The sequence below is a fragment of the Oryctolagus cuniculus genome, chromosome 3, assembly GCF_964237555.1.
Source record: "Oryctolagus cuniculus chromosome 3, mOryCun1.1, whole genome shotgun sequence".
NCBI lineage: Eukaryota > Metazoa > Chordata > Mammalia > Lagomorpha > Leporidae > Oryctolagus > Oryctolagus cuniculus.
The window spans coordinates 7,490,948-7,508,579 of NC_091434.1; positions in this window are offsets into that span (position 1 = coordinate 7,490,948).

Consider the following 17,632-nt stretch of genomic DNA (forward strand, 5'->3'; position numbering starts at 1 on the left):
CCTGCTGCCTTCCCAGGCGCATTTGCAGGCAGCTGGATCGGAAGCAGAGCAGCCAGGACTCTCACGGGTGCACTGCAGGCAGCAGCTTACTTGCTGCACCGTAACACCAGCCCCCCTAGACTACCTTTTCACTTTCATGTTGGTGTCTTTTGAAGCACAAAGCCATTAATTTGGAAGAAGTCCAATTTACCTCCATTTTGTTTGGTTGGTTGTGTTTTGGGGATTATAAGAAGTCATTACCAAATCCAAGGTCACAAAGACGTGGCCATATTTTTTCTAAGAATTTCATTATTTTAGCTCTTATATCCGGGTCTATGATTCCCTTTGAGTAAATAGTTTTGTGTAATGTGAGGTATGTGTACCATTTCAGTTGTTTCTGCCCTGTTGCCACTGGATGAAAAGACGGTTCCGTCCCCCATCTGTAGTTCTAGCTGTTCAGGTTCATGTCCACGACCACAGAGAATGAGGAGCATGCACAAAGATGGGTGAGTAGAGAGCAAGGTTTTATGGAAGCAAAGGATCATCCCCACAGTGGGGGTGGGGAACAGTGGGGAGTGGTCCCTGAGCAGGACACCTCCAGGGTACGTTGACTAGGGGTTTACAACCTCCGGGCTGGGAGCAAGCTTGCGTAGGATTTCTGCTAACATGGCAGTCACCCGTGACCTTCTCAATGCGGGCAGCCAGCGTCTGGAGCTGGAGGGGTCCAGCCGTGACCGCATCCTGTTTTGTTTGCAGCGTCTCTGTCTGGAGTCGTGAGCGTTGTGTTGCAGGCATGCTCCTCTGTCTGCCAGGCTGGAGTTCTCTCTCTGGACACCAGGCTCGCATTTCTTATCTCTTGGGCCTCTGCACCCCTGACCCTCGGCCTCCGGTTACCTTTTAGATGTCTCCTGCCTCTATCACCATCAAACTGCTGTGGGACCCTTGTCAGGAATGAGTTAACTGTAAATGCCGGGTTTGTTTCTGGATTCTCCACTCCATGCCAATGATCTTCATGCCTATCCGTAAGCCACTACCACACTGTCTTGCTGGCTGTTGCTGTTGTAAGTTTGGGAGGCAGAAATGTGAGTCTTCCAGCTTCCTTCTTTTCCAACACGTTGACTGTCCGGGGACCTGCAGTTCGCCTAGGACCTTCAGGAGCAGCTCGCCAGTCTCTGCGAATCACAGTTCTGAGAGGGGCTGCTCTGAATCTCCAGGTCGGTCTGGGGTTGCTGCCATGTTCACAATAGCAAGTCTTTTGATCATGAACATAAGCTGTCTTCCCATTTACTTGTATCTTTTTAAATTGCTTTCACTAATATTTTATGGTTTTAAGAATACACATTTTACACTTCTGTTTCTAAATTTATTTCTGGGACAGGTTTTTTTTTAAGATGTATTTATTTATTTGAAAGTCGGAGTTAGACAGAGAGAGGAGAGACAGAGAGAGAGAGAGAGAGAGAGAGAGAGAGGCCTTCCATCAGCTGGTTCACTCCCCGACTGGCCACAATGACCGGAGCTGCGCTGATCCAAAGCCAGCAGCCAGGAGCTTCTTCCGGGTCTCCCATGTGGGTGCAGGAGACCAAGGACCTGGGCCATCTTCTACTGCTTTCCCAGGCCACAGCAGAGAGCTGGATGGGAAGTGGAGCAGCCGGGACTTGAACCGCTGCCCATATGGGATGCCGGCACTGCAGGTGGCGGCTTTACCTGCTGCGCCAAAGCACCAGCTCCAGTGTTTGCTGTATGATTAATATATTGCCTAGGATGCCTGCATCAAATATTCAAGTCCCAGCTCTGCTGGTGTTTTCTTTCTTTCTTTTTTTTTTTTTTTTTTTTTTTTTTTTTTTTTTGACAGGCAGAGTTCTAGTGAGAGAGAGGGAGACAGAGAGAAAGGTCTTCCTTTTCCATTGGTTCACACCCCAAATGGCTGCTACAGCCGGTGCTCTGCCCCAATCCGAAGCCAGGAGCCAGGTGCTTCCTCCTGGTCTCCATGGGGTGCAGGGCCCAAGCACTTGGGCCATCCTCCAGTGCCTTTCTGGGGCCACAGCAGAGAGCTGGCCTGGAAGAGGGGCAACCAGGACAGAATCCAGCACCCCAACTGGGACTAGAACCCGGGGTGCCGGCGCCACAGGCAGAGGATTAGCCTAGTGAGCCGCGGGGCCGGCCTGCTGTGGTTTTCTATATGGACCTTATATCCAGCAACCTTGCTGAGTCTGTTAACTAGTTCTAATACTATGACACATATTTCTTTTTAAAATGCCATGTGAAAATAACAGGAGAGAAGGGACTGTAAAGTTAGGAAAGGTTCCTTGAACCATCTCATTTCAGAAGCTCACAGATGGCCCAGGAAAAGTCCCTCACTCCCAGAGTGGAGATCAAGACCTTGTGGGATAACCAGGCAGTGAAGTTTGCTGAGATGGCTGCCCACCGGGCTGCCAAGGGCAGCTCTCCACACGGAGGTGCCACGTGCTGCTTGCCCGCCCCCCACCCCCCCCACCCCCAGCACGGCTAGAACTGAACCCTGAACCAACAGCATGCATTGCGTGAACCTGGTGAGACAGCGCTTTCCCAGCCAGTGTCCCTCTAGCGCCCTCTACTGACAATGTTTAACATTAGGCAGCTGGGAAAAGAGAACCCGTTACAGGGCTGGCATCACTGCAGGCCAAGGTGACGAACCGACTTGGAACTGAAACGTGTCAGGTTAGCAACTGCCACAGATGTGTTAAAACAGGGCATAGAATACCTGAGAAAAGGGACTCAGAATCAGCGACAAGACATTCTTTAGTTAGTCTACTGGATGTTAATGGGGAAAACACGTCAAGCATCAAGGGCAGAAAAGCAAGTGGCTTACAAAAGAAAGGAAATTAGGTCACCAGGCTTCTCAGCTGCACAGCTTTGGTGCAGTGTATCCAAGGGAGCGAACTGCGAGCCAAGATCCAGGAAAACCACTTCACATACAAACGACACAGGGACAGGTGTTGTGACGCGGTGGGTTAGGCCACCACTGCGACTCCAGCATCCCACACTCGAGGGCCAGTTCAAGTCCTGACACCTCTTCTTCCAACTTAGCTCCCTGCTGTGGCCTGGGAAGCAGTGGAGCACGGGTCCCTGCCACCGTGTGGGAGGCCAGGAGGGAGGCCCTAGCCCTGGCCGTTGACGGCATTTGGGGAGTGAGCCAGCAGATGCAGGATCTTTCTCGCTCGCTCGCTCGCTTGCTCTCTCACTCTTGCTCTCGCTTTCCCTCTCCACTCTGCCTTTCAAATAAATAAATCTTTTTTTTTTTTTTTGACAGGCAGAGTGGATAGTGAGAGAGAGAGAGAGAGAGAAAGGTCTTCCTTTTGCCGTTGGTTCACCCTCCAGTGGCCGCCACGGCTGGCGCACCACGCTGATCCGATGACAGGAGCCAGGAGCCAGGTGCTTTTCCTGGTCTCCCATGGGGTGCAGGGCCCAAGCACTTGGGCCATCCTCCACTGCACTCCCTGGCCACAGCAGAGAGCTGGCCTGGAAGAGGGGCAACCGGGACAGAATCCGGCGCCCCGACCGGGACTAGAATCCGGTGTGCCGGCGCCACTAGGTGGAGGATTAGCCTACTGAGCTGCGGCACCGGCCTCAAATAAATAAATCTTTTTAAAAAGATACAAAATGTTACCTGTGTATAAGAACTCGGGGAATAACTGTTCCCTCCAAGCCCTTCATTAGAGAACAAGCCCCAAACACCCAAATCGCTGGAGACAGCTAATGGATAGCATCAAATACACAGGCGCTTGTCAAACCAAAATCATCTGAGGGTTACAGGGAAGAGAATAGGGTGTGTGATGAGGATTACAGGGAAGAGAATAGGGTGTGTGCTGGCCATCAGCCCCCTGGGCACACACGCAGAAGAGCCACAACAAGGGTGAGAACTTCCCAACTAGTCTCAGTATGCGCGTTATCTCTGTCCACTAAGGCCGAGAAATCACGGAGAGCAGCCCTGGTACCTGCATGTGGCCAGGAAACACCCTTTCTCTAGGACGGTCAGGGCTGACAGGTTCTGCCTGAGCACAATGTGTACCAAAGGAGCCCTGACTGTAGTGACAGCTGCAACAAATGTAAACCCACCAAATATATTTAAATCCATGAATGTGTCATGACATTGAAAAAGTAAACTGGTTATCTCCGGAGGGTAACAAGGGACCAGCTCATTATTTTGTAATCTGGTAAATATAGGGGAAGAAGGGAGTACTTACCCCACGTCTCCCACGGGAGCTGGGATGCCAAGACATAAGTGAAAAGAAATGGCAGAAGTAAAATAGCATTTGGGGTGGCAGCCACTGGCGTTCTTGGTGTTACCTTCTGAAAGGCACGGGCAGGCCTCACTAATGCTGCCATCATCTGCCTACTGGGCACGTCCATTTTCTCAAAGCCTATTTACGTATAAACTGAGTGTAATGACAAAATTAAGAAGTAACAGAATCTGACTCATAGAACAATGAAAAAATACGTAATCAGTTGTCACTATTTTGCAACCGCCAGAGAATTAATGGGCCCCGGCCCTGAGCCTCAACAGTGTGCACAGCACGAGAGGCAGCCAGACAGGACATGCCCCACGCACAGGGTCACAGCGCAAGCGGAATCCGATCACGCTTCTAGATCCCACTGACAAAGAGTCGCACAGAGGGCAAGGGGCACATTGAGAGGAACTGCCACAGTCAAATGGCCCAGAAAGAGAGAGAGAGAGAGATGAAAGATATGCTTCTAAAGTGTGCAAGACTGAACCATGGTGTCTAGGGATCTGCAATTTTTATAAAAAACACAACTCTGTGTCCCGGTCCTGATGACCTTTTTCTTTTTTTCTTAAGATTTATTTATTTATTTAAAAGCCAGAGTTGCACACAGAGAGAAGGAGAGGCAGAGAGAGAGAGGCCTTCCATCCGCTGGTTCACTCCCCGATTGGCTCTAACGGCCGGAGCTGCCAGCTGAGCCCCTCCATGTGTGTGCACCCCTTCCTGCCCCATTCCTGCTCAGGCATGGGCACACACCTCCTCTGCCAATTACGCTGCAGCCTTGGCAGGTTACTTAACCTCGTTCAGTGATCACTCGACGGGGGCTGCTTAGCTCCTCACACCCAGAGAGCACCTGGCACTGCCCGGCAGAGAACACAGTGGTCTCAGCTGGCTTCTGCGGCATTCACGCCAGGCTCTTGCAATCTTGTGGGTGCCGTTGGGAGTATGGTGACTGCTCTGCGTGCTTTTAAAGACACTCATCAGCAGCTCCTCAAAATGACGAAATTACAAGCACAGAGAACAGACGTGTGGTTCCTGGGGATGAAGGACAGGACGGGAAGGAGCAGCGTGAGGGTCTCTGTGGTGACGGAGCTGTTCTCTGCCTTGATTGTGATAAACTGCAGTCAGTACACACGTGCGTGCACATGGACCTAGGCACACACGTGTAATTCGTGGATTAAGAAGGCGGCCTGCACTGCATGTCAGTGTCCTGGTTTGGCCACGGCACTGCGTCGTTCTGTAGGACGCTCCTGGTAGGGGAGCCAGCTGAAAGGCACACAGGGACTCTCCACTACTTTTGCAACCTCTCCTGATTCTGTAATTATTTCAAAAAGGAATTTTTTTTTATTTGACAGAGAGAGTTAGACAGTGAGAGACAGAGAGAAAGGTCCTCCCTCCATTGGCTCACCCACCGAATGGCCGCCACGGCCAGAATTACGCTGATCCGATGGCAGGAGCCAGGTGCCTCTTCCTGGTCCCCCATGCAGGTGCAGGGCCCAAGCACCGGGGCCATCCTCCACTGCCCTCTCGGGCCACAGCAGAGAGCTGGACGGGAAGAGGAGCAACCAGGACAGAACTCGGCGCCCACATGGGATGCCGGCACCACAGGCAGAGGATTAACCAAATGAGCCATGGTGCCAGCCTCTCAAAAATTTTTAAAAAACGTTTATTTGAAAGGCAAAGGGATAGAGAGGGAGCTCCTCCATCCTCTGGTTCACTTCCCAAATAGCCACAATGGCAAGAGCTGGGCCAGGCTGAAACCAGGAGCCAGGAACTCCACCCGGGCCTCTAAGAGAGGCGGGGCCCAACCACCTGGGTCACCCTCCACTGCTATCCAGGGGCATCGGCAGGGCGCTGGATCAGAGGTAGAGCTGCTGGGACTTGAACCGGTGTTCCAGAAGGAGAGCTGGGCCAGGCTGAAACCAGGAGCCAGGAACTCCACCCGGGCCTCTAAGAGAGGCGGGGCCCAACCACCTGGGTCACCCTCCACTGCTATCCAGGGGCATCGGCAGGGCGCTGGATCAGAGAGGTAGAGCTGCTGGGACTTGAACCGGTGTTCCAGAAGGAGAGCTGGGCCAGGCTGAAGCTGGTGTAGCGAGAGGTGGCTACAGCGGCTGAGCACCAACACCAGCCCCAACGCTCTTCCACTTCGTCACGACGGGGACGCGTTCTGAGAAACGTCTCGTTAGGTGATTTTGCCACTGGGTGACCATCACAGAGGCACTTACACATCACCAGGCAACCGAAGCTTCGGGACACGTTGTGCACGTGGTTTGTTTCTGACTGGCATGTCACACACAGCCTGCATGCGACTCCAGAGGCTCTGCACGTCCCCCAGGTTCACCTGGACCCCTGGAAGGAGACGGGGGCTGCCTTCTCAGGCCCTGTCCCGCCACAGCCCACACAGTTGCATCACCACTGGGCCCTCCCTGTGCAGCTTTTTGCTTCCAAGAGATACTGCAAGTCAAACAGTCCAGAGAGACAGGTGGCTTATTCTGCTACCTTTCTGGGTGGTGGCATGGACATTGGTGCATGTCTGTATGTGGACACAGCGCACGCTCTGCCAACAGCCTGGGACTCACAGTGTCACAACAACATGAAAAGTGCTTCCCAGGGTAGGTGTTTATTATTTTTCATTTTTTTATTTTCAATTTAGTTCAAAAGCAGAGAGACAGAGAGCCACCAGAGAGATTTTCCACCCACTGGTTCTCACCCCAAATGCCGGTCAGAGCCAGGGCTGGGCCAGGCCAAAGCCAAGAGTACAGAAATCAATCTGGGTCTCCTACAGGGGCGGCAGGGACCCAAGCACCTGAGTATCCTTTGCTGCCTCCCAGGGTGTGCATTCTGTTCTGAAGGGGAGCCAGCACTCGAACACAGGTATCTGATACAGGCTGTGGGCTTCCCACGCAGGGCTTCACCAGCTGCATCAAGCACCCAAGGCACAGGTGTTTAGCCGAGCAGTTAAGACACCACGTCCCACACCGGAGGGCCTGCATCACCCCAGCTCTTGCTCCTCTCTCCAGCTTCGGGCTGACACAGACCCTTGAAGGCAGCAGGTATGGCTCAAGTAATTGGACCCCTGCCTCCCACTTGGGAAAACTGGGTCAAATTCTTGGCTTTTAGCTTCAGCCCAGGCCTGCTCCTGGCTGTTGCAGGCATTTGGGAATTGGACCAGAAAATGTGAGCTCTCTGCCTCACAAAATAATAACAATGATGATAATAATAATTATAAAAGCTTCCATGTGAGGGCTCCTGGATGCCTCCTATGGGATAGAATTTACCTACCTCTCTGGAACCTACAGACTTTACCTTTGAAAATCATCTTCTTGTTCCCCACCCACTTCATAATCTCTCAAGAACTCCAGTCTGGAGAGGAAATTAACTACCCCGTGCTCTAAGTACCCTTCAAGTCCACTGATGACAAAGCCCAGGGCCCAGGCCCTGCCCCTGCCCACAAAAACCCTCAGGTCCCAGCCTCGGTCCCTCAGCACCCTGATGCTCTGCTGCCCTCTGCTGGTCACTCCTGGGTAGTGCTTTGAAATTAGAGACCAGAACAAGGATTAGGGGGAAAATGTTTCAGAGACAACAAGGAAGTTACAAAAAGAAGGAATGCAATGGATGATCGGCATATAAAAATAGTTGCCTTCATCGGTAACCGAAGACATGCAGAGTGGGCATCTGCCTAGGGGTTAAGGCTCTGGTTAGGACACCCATGTCCATAACCAGAGTACAAAGGTTCAACCCCCAGTCCTGGCTCCTGTTTCCAGCTTCCTGCTAATGCAGACCCGGGGAGACAATCACTCAGGTCCCTGCTCCCACAGGGAGACCTGACCAAGCTCCTGGGTATGACTCCCTACTGTGGGTGTTGCAGACACTTGGGAAATGAACCAAAGGACGGGAATTCTGTTTCTCAAGTAAATTTTTTAAAATGTTTTTTTGAGGAAGCAACGTAAACTGAAACACCATCCACCCGCCATCGAGTCAGTGCAGGTGGGAAAGATGACAAGGCCTGTGCTGCTCAGGGCTGGGGACAGGTGGCTCGTCACAGCAGGACACACACAGAAAGTGGCCACTCAGCAGGGCCCTGGGGTCAACAGAGGCAGCTGCTCTGGCCTAGGAGTGGGAAGCATCCATGCCGGCAGCACCCTTAGTGAAGCTATGGCTTGCACACCTGGGGGAGTGCAGGTGGACAAAGTCTCCTGGGAGAGGAGATAGGTCCCTCACACCGATAGCTTTAAAACCTCCAACCACTCGGAATCTCAAGCACTCCACTTCTGCAGAGTTTTCCTAACTAATTATCGGACAGCTGGGTGAAGAAACTGTGACCAGATAGCTCTGCCGTCACATGTTTTAGGCCACGTTCCCTGTCCAGCTCCCAGAGGCACCCAAGCAGCCATCTCAAAGTCTGGCAAATCAGGCCTGTCCACCGGCAGAAGCTGATGTCCAAGGGGCTGTCTTTGCTGCCCGAAACCCTGCCCCCAGCCCCCTGCACACACATCCACACTTGGCTTCTCTGCTCATTGTCTATTTGCTCATCGAAGTCAGATGTCATTTGTTTTGTCCAGTGTTTACAACAATGTCTGAAATGATCGTAGGCACGCAATACTTGAATGAAAAACTCAAGTACAAGCTTTCGGCACAGTGTGGAAGCAGGGGGGTGAATGTTGCTGGGATTTGCTTCTCTACACAACAATGCGAATGTCATCCACCCTGGATGTATGCTGGGTTTAGGGAAGGATTTCTCTTCCATAACAGAGACCTTAGGGCGGCAGTACTGCTGGGTGGTGGAGCAGGGACCACCTCGTCTTCAGCTGTGTCATCTTGGGAAGTCAAATCACCACTCTGACCTTCGGAGGCGATACGTGCCTTTGTGGGGTTCGTGTGAGAACCGAGTGGTGGGATCCATGTAAAGTGCTAAGACAGTGCCCTGGACAGAAAACCCATGCTAGGGTTGTACATGTGTGCGCATGCGTGCACATGTGTAGTTGAAAGAAAAAATTCTCCATTCACAACACTTTCTGACCCAAGTGAGTGGGTTTTCCACACCACGACCCTTTTCCAGTTACCAGTGGGCATCAAACTGGGTAGGTCACGATCTAACTCACTCCTGACACCAGCTACCTGGAGTGAACACAGGCCCTGCAGGTTATGGGTACAGTCCCATCAGAGAAGCCCCACTTCAGCCATCAAGCACAAGCAGTGGCTCTCCACGTGACCCACACTCCCGCGGGCCTGGACTACGACTCACGAGTTTCCACCACCCCTCAGTTTGCTTGACCAGCTCCCAGAATTCAGGAGACGCTCACTCACTACTGGCAGCTTGTTACCAGGGATACGGCTGAAGGCCTACACAGGGTGAGGTCTGGGAGGGTCCTGAGCACAGCAGTTTCTGCCCTTGTGAGGCTAGGGTGCCCACCCTCCCGGGACGTGGACCCAGAAGATCTCATAACCCTTCCACTCACAGATTTTATGGAGGTCCCTAGGCTACGCGGATGAAATCACTGGCCATTGCTTGATTCCCGGCCCCCTTCTCTCCCTGGAGGTTGGCGGTGTGGGGCTGAAAGTTCCAACCCTCTCGTCACGCGGCTGGCACCTCTGGACACCAACCATCACACTGCAGCTGTCCAGGGCTCATCACGAAGTAGTTCAGTAGCATAAACTCGGGTGTGGTTGAAATGGACACAGAAAGACACCTGTGTTAGTCAGCTTTGTCACTGTAACTAAAATGCCCACGTGCAGCTAGTTAGGACAGAAGAGGTTTGTGGCCGGCGCCGCGGCTCACTAGGCTAATCCTCCGCTTAGCGGCGCCAGCACACCGGGTTCTAGTCCCGGTCGGGGCGCCGGATTCTGTCCCGGTTGCCCCTCTTCCAGTCCAGCTCTCTGCTGTGGCCAGGGAGTGCAGTGGAGGATGGCCCAAGTGCTTGGGCCCTGCACCCCATGGGAGACCAGGAAAAGCACCTGGCTCCTGGCTCCTGCCATCAGATCAGCGCGGTGCGCCGGCCACAGCGCGCTGGCCGCGGCGGCCATTGGAGGGTGAACCAACGGCAAAAGGAAGACCTTTCTCTCTGTCTCTCTCTCTCACTGTCCACTCTGCCTGTCAAAAAAAAAAAAAAAAAAAAAAAAAAAAAAAAGAAAGAAGAGGTTTGTTTGGCTCACGGTTTTACAGAGGGTCACAGCCATGGGGCTCCACTGCCCCAGCATCTACCTAGCGAGGGCCGTGGAAGGCAGGCAGTGAGAGAAGGAATGATCACACGGTGAGGCAGGAAGCAGAGACAGGGAGCATGCGACCCCTCCCGGTCCGGGTGTCCCTCTTTATAAAGCCATCAGCATTCGATGAGAGGGCTCCACCCCAGCAGCTCGGTCCAATCCAAAGACCCCACCAGCATCCCAACTGAGTTAAGTCTCTGCCCTTGATCCATTAACACAGGGCTTTAGGAACCAAGCTTGTGACACACGGGCCTCTGGGGGACACCCAACTCATACCCAAGCCCTAGCAATGCTCCTCTCTCCCTTGGCACTCGGGAAATTACCAGGGTTTTAGCAGCTCTGTGCCAGAACCAGGAAGGACACAAAACACAGCTTTCTTATTATATCACAGCAGGCAAGAAAACCTAGGGGGCTCTCTGCACTTCACCCAGGCAGGGACCTCTCAGAGGACATGCGGTGTGAAGAGCCCTCCAGCCTGGCCAGCTGGGCATCCCCACTGTGTCTCCCCAGGAGGCCAGTCTAAGCGATGACTCTCGCCCACGGCACTATGACATTTTGGACCAGATGACTCTTTGATGTGGGGGCCTCCTGTACATCGAACAAAGTTTAGCAACCCCCCTGGCCTCCACCCACTAGGTGTCAGTGAAATACTCCCCACTCCCGTGCTGAGAACCAAGTTTGTCCCAGATCTGACAAAGGACTACTATCTATAAAGAACTCTCAAAACTCAATATAAACAATGCAGTTAGGAAATGGACCAAAGATGTGAAGACACACTTCATCAGAGGACAGAGTTAAACAGGACATGGAAGGACTTTCAGTCATGAGATACTAGGGAAATAACGCACATTAAGATCAAAACAGGACAGGCAGGCATCTGGCACAGCAGTTAAGCGCCTCGGTTTGAGGCCTAGCTCTACTCCTGAATCCAGCTTCCTGGTACTGCACACCCTGGAAGGCAGCAGGGGGCGGCACAAGTAGTTCGGTTCCTGCCACCCACGTGGGAGGGCTGGGTGGAGTTCCTGACTCCTAGCTTCAGCTTGGCCCAGCCCTGACCATTGTAGGCATTTGAGGAATGAACAGCTGGACAGACCTCTGTCTCCTCCTCACTTCCATTCAAATAAACATTTAAAACCTAGTGAATTACTACACACCTATCAGAATGGCTAAAATAAAAAGCAGCAATCATACCAAATGCCAGACCATCCACACTGCTGGCGGGAATGCAAAACGAGTCACTCTGGAAACGCTTGGCAGTTCCCTACAAAGCCAGACACACAAATACTACACTTGACCCAGTCGCTGACCTCCTGGGTATTCACCCCAGAAAAACGACGTCTGTGTTCACACAAAAACTTGACAGCAACTTTACTGGTAACAGCCCCAAACCAGAAACCATCCAGCTATCCTCCAACAGGTGAATGGTTAAACACACCACAGTATACCCATGGCATGGAGCACTGCCCAGCAACACAGAGGAGCAAAATACGGATACACGCCATGTCTGGATGAATCTCTAGAGGACTATGTTGCGTGAAGAAAGCCAGTCCCAAAAGGCCATGCATTGTATGACTCAGTTTAAATATCCCTGAGATGACAGAATCACAGAGATCAATGAGTGGTTGCCAGGGGTTACGGAGGGACATGGGTGTGGCTGTAAGAGAGACAAGAAGGAATGTTCAGTGTCTGATTTTGGTGGTGAACACACAGATGTTACGATTGTACTGAATGGGGGCCGGCACTGTGGCATAGTGGGTAAAGCCACTGATGGCGGTGCCAGCATCCAACATGGGTGCTGGTTCGAGTCTTGGCTGCTCCACTTCCAATCCAGCTCTCTGCTGTGGCCTGGGAAAGCAGTAGGAGATGCCCCAAGTCCTTGGGCCCCCGCACCTGCATGGGAGGCCTGGAGGAAGCTCCAAGTTCCTGGCTTCAGATCAGCACAACTCTGGCCATTATACCCACCTGGGAAATGAACCAGCAGATGAAAGACTTCTATCTCTCTCTGCCTCTGCCTCTCTGTAACTCTGCCTCTCCAATAAATAAATAAAATATATCTTAAAAAAAAAGATCATACAGAATGTAACACACATGCACCAATAAGAAAATCTGAATTGATCTGAAGATCTGTTATTAAATCAGCAATATTCTGGTTGTCATTTGCTAGTTTTACAGAATGTTGCCACTAGGGGAGCCAGTGAGCAGAGCCAGGACTCAACCCAGTTACTCCCACATGAGACGCAGGCATCTTCACTCCACCAAACACCCACTCCTGGGAGTAGTAGTAGATTTTGAAATCAAGAAGTACAATGTCTCTTGCTGGTTTTGTTTTTGCTTGTTTGTTTGTTTGTTTGGCTTTTGTTCAACTGTTTTGGGCTATTTTTTTTTCTGGTTCCATGCAAATTTTAGAACTGATTTTGCTAGGAGCTGTGACATAGGTTAAGCCTCCACTTGCAGTGCCGTATGGGCACCAGTTTGAGTGTCCACTGCTCCACTTCCAATCCAGCTCTGGGAACAGCAGCAGCAGATGGCCCAAGTGCTTGACCCCTGCACCCTCATGGGAGACCCAGAGCAGTTTCTGGCTCTAGGTTTGAGCCTGGCCCAGCCCCAGCCATTGCAGCCATTTGGGAAGTGAACCAGCGGATGAAATCTCTCTCTCTCTCCCCCTCTCTGTATTTCTGCCTTTCAAATAAATAATTAAATCTTTTTTAAGAAAACTGTTCTTGCTATTTCTGAGAAACGCCATTAGTGTTTTGAGGGGGATTATACTGAATGAAAGCAGTAGGTTGCATGGACATTTCAACAATATTCTTTCAACCCCTGAACATGGGGTGTCTCTTCCACTTTTGTGTCCTCCTCAATCAGTGTCCTGCTTTATCAGTGACTGTAGAGACCATTCACCTCTTTGTCAAATTCATTACTACATATTTTATGTGTGTATTGCTATTATAAATGGGCTACTTTCTTAATTTCTTAAGATTTTATTTATTTATTTGAAAGACAAGAGTTACACACAGAGAGAGAGAGAGAGAGGGAGAGAGAGGTCTTCCATCTGCTGATTCATCCCCCAAATAGCCACAACGGCCAGAGCTGAGCCAATCCAAAGCCAGGAGCTTCCTGTGGGTCTCCCACGTGGGTACAGGGACCCAAGCACTTGGACCATCTTCTGCTGCAGCTGGATATGGGATGCTGGCATCACAGGTGGAAGCTTAAACTACTACACTATAACACCAGCCCCCCAAACCAGGTATAAAAAGACAAACACTGCATGATCTCTCATATGCGGGACCTAAAAAAGTTATCTCGATCTCGTGGAAGTTCAGAGTAGGGGGCCGGCACTGTGGCATAGCAGGTAAAGCTGCTGCCTGCAGTGCCGGCATGCTATATGGGCGCCAGTTTGAGTCCTGGCTGCTCCACTTCTGATCTGGCTCCCTGCTAATATGCCTGGGAAAGCAGTAGAAGATGGCCCAAGTGCTTGGGCCCCTGCACCTAAGAGGGAGACCCAGAAGCAGCTCCTGGCTCCTGGTTTCGGATTGGTGCATCTCTAGCCGTTGCGCCATCTGAGGAGCGGACCAGTGGATGGAAGACCTTTCTCTCTGTCTCTGTCTCTAACTCTGCCTTTCAAATAAATAAATAAATCTTAAAAAAAAAAAAAAAGTAGTAGTTCAGAGTAGAAGAGTGGTTACCAGAGGCTGGGAGAGAAAGGAGGGTAGAGATGAGGAAAAGTTGGTCAGTGGGTACTAAGTTAGATGAGAGACATAAGACTGGTGCTCTTTCACACAACAGAGTGACTACAGATGACAATGTACTGTATACATCACACAAGCTGGTATGAACAAAAAGGGAGAGAGAGAAAAAGAGGGAAAAAAGAAAGCTAGTACAAAGGATTTTGAATGATTTCACCTCAAAGAAACAAATGTTTAAAGACAGAGTTATTCTGAGCCTGACTTGGGCATTACACAATGTACACACGTATGTAAATATCATGTATTACTCCATCAATACGTACAATTTTTAGTGTCAGCTTTCACTGCCCACTTCAGAGCTAGCTGTGACATGTTTAACCCTGCACCAGGTACACGCTAAGTGCTCGGTGCTGGCTGTTCCACCTGGACAAGCCTAAGTAGGCACAGGTCCATCCTTTGGCACTAACTCCCTGATGAACATTTGTTGGTAACAACAGGATGTTTTTGGTAATGACCAGTGTCAGCCAGACAGAGGGGACTCCAACTTCCGGAGCTCCTGGGGAGCACAGATCCATCCTCCACCCACACTGGACCCTAACGCACCTGCAGGGCTCACAGTATGGCCTGCAGGTCTTCAACAAGCAGAGCGCCACACAAGGCTCTGTGGACGCGAGGTAATGGGCACAGCCCTTGCTCTCAAGGAGCCAGACTGTAGTTCAAGGACAGACGCCTCAACAAAAGGTAAAGCTGCGAACAGAAAGAGGCATGGGCACCAAAGTGGTGCACAGCAGGAGCAACTATCCCTGGCGTCGGGAGGCAGAAAAAGTCTTCGTGGGTGAGCGGTGCCAGGACAGAGAGGGAGGGGAGAAGCCCGGGCAGAGCAAGCAGCAGAGTCACAGGCCAAGGGGTACAGACAGGCATGGGTGCGCCCTTTCCTGGGGACCACAGCAGAGCAGCGGCAGCTTCTTCCCACCACAACCACCAGCTATTCCAATTCATACTTACTCGGAGTGGTCAGGAGCAAGTCATGACCCCTGCCTTAGCTTTTCCTGAAATGGCACTGTGCTTACTGGATTCAAATACATATGGTTTTTTTTTTTTTTTTTTTTTTTTAAGATTTCATTTGAGAGGTAGAGTTACAGAAAGAGGAAGAGACAGAGGTCTTCTACCCACTTCTTCATTCCCCAAATGGCTGCAATGGATGGAGCTGGGCCAATCCGAAGCCAGGAGTCAGGAGGTTTTTTTTGTTTTTGTTTTTGTTTTTTTTTGACAGGCAGAGTGGACAGTGAGAAAGAGAGACAGAAAGGTCTTCCTTTGTCGTTGGTTCACCCTTCAATGGCTGCCACGGCCAGCGCACCGCGCTGATCCAAAGCCAGGAGCCAGGTGCTTCTCCTGGTCTCCTATGCAGGTGTAGGGCCCAAGCACTTGGGCTATCCTCCACTGCACTCCCAAGCCACAGCAGAGAGCTGGCCTGGAAGAGGGGAAACCAGGACAGAATCCGGCGCCCCAACTGGGACTAGAACACGGGGTGCCGGCGCCGCAAGGTGGAGGATTAGCCTAGTAAGCCGCGGCGCCGGCCCAGGAGCTTTTCCTGGGTATCCCAAGTGGTTGTAGGAGCCCAAGCACTTGGGCCATCTTCTACTGCATTCCCAGGTACACTAGCAGGGAGCTGGATCAGAAGTAGAGCAGGGGCCAGCGCTGTGGCACAGTGGGTTAAAGCCCTGGCCTGCAGCACCAGCACCCCACATGGACGCTGGTTCGAGTCCTGGCTGCTCCACTTCCCATCCAGCTCTCTGCTGTGGCCTGGGAAGGCAGTAGAAGATGCCCCAGTACTTGAGCCCCTGCACCTGCGTGGGAGGCCCAGCAGGGCCCCTGGCTCCTGGCTTTAGATGAGCTCAGCTCTGACCACTGCAGACATTTGGGGGAATGAACCAGCAGGTGGAAGAAGTCTCTCTCTCTCTCTCTGGCTCTACCTCTCTAACTCTTTCAAAGAAATAAAATAAATCTTTAAAAAAAAAAAAAAAAAAAAAAAAAAAAAAAAAAACGGCAGCAGCCAGGACGTGACTCTGAGCCCACGTGGGATGCCAGCACCACAGGCAGATGCTTGGCCCACTCCACCACAGCGCCGGACTCCCCGGACACATGGTACGTGACATGTGAGAAAGCATCCTCTTCTCAGTTTGGGGTTTATCTTGAGTTCATGTTGGGCTTGTGTGTCTAACTTTTATAATTATTTCATCTACACTCAAAGGTTACTTTAGCAGAAAAACCTGGTCTTTGTTGGACAGGAGTAGTGGTAAACTAAAAACTTTTTTTTAATAAAGATTTACTTTATTTATTTAAAAGACAGAGTTACAGAGAGAGGTAGAGACAGAGAGGTCTTCCATCCACTGGTTCACTCCCCAGATGGTCGCAATGGCCGGAGCTGTGCCAATCCGAAGCCAGGAGCCAGGAGCTTCTTCTGGGTCTCCCACGTGGGTTCAGGGACCCAAGGACTTGGGCATCTTCCACTGCTTTCCCAGGCCATAGCAGAGAGCTGGATTAGAAGAGGAGCAGCCGGGACTAGAACCGGTGCTCATATGGGATGCCAGTGCTTCAGACCAGGGCTTTAACCTGCTGCTCCACAGTGCCAGTCCCGAAACATTTTTAAAACCTATTATTTGAGAGACTGAGAGTGTGGGGGAAAGGGAGCACTCCTGCTGGTTCCCTTCTCAAATGCCCACAACGGTCAGGGCTGGGCCAGGCCAAAGCCTACTGCCGAGAACTCACTCCAGGCCTCATACATGGTGGCAGGGACCCAATTACTTGACCCGTCACCTGCTACATTACAGGAAGTTGGAACCAGGAGCTGGAGCTAAACTCAAACCTCAGGTAATCTGATAAGGGACATGGGTGTCCTTTTTTTTTTTTTTTTAAGATTTACTTACTTTATTTGAAAGGAAGCATTAGAGAGACAGAAAAAGAGGTCTGCCATCCACTAGTGCATTCCCCAAATGGCGACAACAGCCAGAGCTGAGCTGATCTGAAGCCAGGAGCTTCTTCCAGGCCTCCCTCACAGATGCAGGGCAAGGACTTGGGCTTCTTCCACTGCTTTCCCAGGCCACAGCAGAGAGCTGGATCGGAAGCTGGGCCTCCAACCGGCACCCACACAGGATGCTGGCACTGCAGACAGTGGCTTTACCGGCTGTGCCACAGTGCCGGACCTGGAACGTTGGGTGTCTTAACTGGTAGGCCAAATGCCTGCCACTAGAAACATTTTTTTAAAAATCGAGTTTTCCATTCATTAAAAAAAAAAAAAAAAATCTGGTCAGCAGATGCACACTGCGACACGCAGATCAGGCTTCTACTTGGCGCGTACACATCCGATCCTGCAGTGTCTGTTTCAGGTCCCAGCAACGCTGTCCTTCTGATCGGCTTCCAGCTCATGTGCCTGGAAGACAGCGGATGGTGGCCAAATACCTGGGTTCCTGTCACCCATGGGAGACCCAGGTGGAGTTCCTGGCC